We start from the raw sequence: 1,923 nt of genomic DNA, 5'->3' as shown, positions 1-1,923 counted from the left end.
CATCATCATCATCATCATCATTTAACGTCCGTTTTCCATGCTGGCATGGGTTGGAAGGTTTGACTGAGGTCTGGAGTGTCAGCGGCTGCACCAGGCTCCAATCTGATCTTGCAAGGCTTCTAAAGCTGGATGCCCTTCCTAATGTCGTCAACCACTTCGAGAGTGGAGTGGGTGCTTTTGATGTGCCACTGGCACAGGAGCCAGTCAGTCAGGTTTGGCATCGATCATGTTTGGATGGTGCTTTTGATGTGTCACCGGAACGGAAGCCAGTCAAGGGGCGCTGGCTACTGCCGTGATTTTGGTTTTACTTGACTCAACAGGTCTTCTCAAGCATATCATATCACCTGACGCATCAAGGGTCCTCTTAAATGGGCCGGACATGCACCACTGGCATCGGCCATGGCTGTGATCCCCCTTTAGTTTCTGGGTCTTCTCAATCACAGCATATCTCCAAAGGTCTCGGTCTCCTGTCATTGCATTCTGTGAGGTCCAATGTTCGAAGATCATGCTTCACCAACTCATCCCATGTCTTCCTGGGTCTACCTCTTCTACAGGTTCCTTCCAGAGTTCGGGCGTGGCATTTCCTCACACAGTTGCCCTCATCCATACATGACCATACCAGCGCAGTCGTCTTTCTTGCGCACCACATTTGACGCGTCTTATGTCTAAGAAATGTTTTCTTTTTTACGATGCTACCATAATAAACTTAAATTAATCTGTCCAGCAATTAAAAAGGAGAAATCGCTAATGATGACAATTTATGCATTTACGCATTTGTTTCGCTTATTCGGGCTACTCCAGTCTTTTTTTTTTTATCTATTTTTCTGGATTGCTTTGGTTTCATTATCAGCCCGGCTGTTATTCGTACCTAACATCACCAGTTAATAATATTTAATATTCTGTGTTAATAACAGACAAAAAGCATTCTCATAGTTTATCAAAACACGTGGAAGAAATTCTGAAGTTGGCAGTAAGAGTTGTTCCCCTTGTATTTTAAATCTTTTCCTTTTTGTTTAAATATTTTTAATCACAAAATCCACGGATTTAGGGAAGTGACGTTGCCTCTGTAGGCCAAGGCGTGTGGTTTAGTGGTTTGGACTATTCTGCTCACGACTTTAAAGTCGTCAGTTCGATTCTCGGTATCACGTTGTGTCCTTGAGTAAGACGCTTTAACCTATGTCACTCAACTCCATTCTGCAAGCCAAAATGAGTTGTACCTGTATTTCAAAGGGCCAGTCCCATCCTGTGTCTTGCCGAATCTCCCTCAGAACTACATTAAGGGTTCGCGTGTTTGTGGAGTACTCAGCCACTTGCATGTTAATTTCTCAAGCAGACTGTTCCGTTGTTCGGATCAGCTGGAACCCTGGTCGTCATAAGCGACGGAGAACCACTTAACACGGTATCATATCAACATTAGCTAAATAATGCAGCAGGCATGACTGTGTGGTTCTGTGTTCAATCCTGCAGTAACACCTTGATTGACTCAGGCTAAGATAAAACTGATTTACCCAAGGTGCCACACAGTAGGATCGAACTCAGATCCACATGATTGTGAAGCGGAATGCTTTAAACACACACTCATGCTTGTTGTGTTTTATTAATGTTGATATTGTTTGTAAAACCACCTCGGAGGTTGTAAACCACCAGCGCCTGCAGGACTTTCCTAAGCCCTTCTTTTATCATCATCATCATCATCGTTTAGCGTCCACTGTCCATGCTGGCATGGGTTGGACGGTTTGACCAGGGCTGGAAGGCTGCACCAAACTCCAGTCTGATTTGGCCTGGTTTTCTATGGCAGGATGCCCTACCCAATGCCAACCACTCCGAGAGTGTAATGGGTGCTTTCATGTACCACTGGCACGGGTGCCATTTGCGTGACACCGCTATCTTCTACGACTTCAATTTTACTTGGCTTGGGGGGGG

The 1,923-nt window shown here is 45.1% G+C and overlaps 1 protein-coding gene across 1 annotated transcript in view; it reads left to right on the top strand.

Annotated features, from left to right (window-relative positions):
• Nucleotides 1-1,923, top strand: part of LOC106872930 (arylsulfatase B) — a 24,211-nt gene that overhangs the window by 15,269 nt on the left and 7,019 nt on the right. The gene's annotated exons all lie outside the window — the stretch shown is intronic.

The sequence above is a fragment of the Octopus bimaculoides genome, chromosome 2 (genome assembly GCF_001194135.2).
Source record: "Octopus bimaculoides isolate UCB-OBI-ISO-001 chromosome 2, ASM119413v2, whole genome shotgun sequence".
Taxonomy (NCBI): domain Eukaryota; kingdom Metazoa; phylum Mollusca; class Cephalopoda; order Octopoda; family Octopodidae; genus Octopus; species Octopus bimaculoides.
The sequence above is the reverse complement of the archived record's forward strand: the minus strand, read 5'-3'. Positions and strand labels throughout refer to the sequence as shown.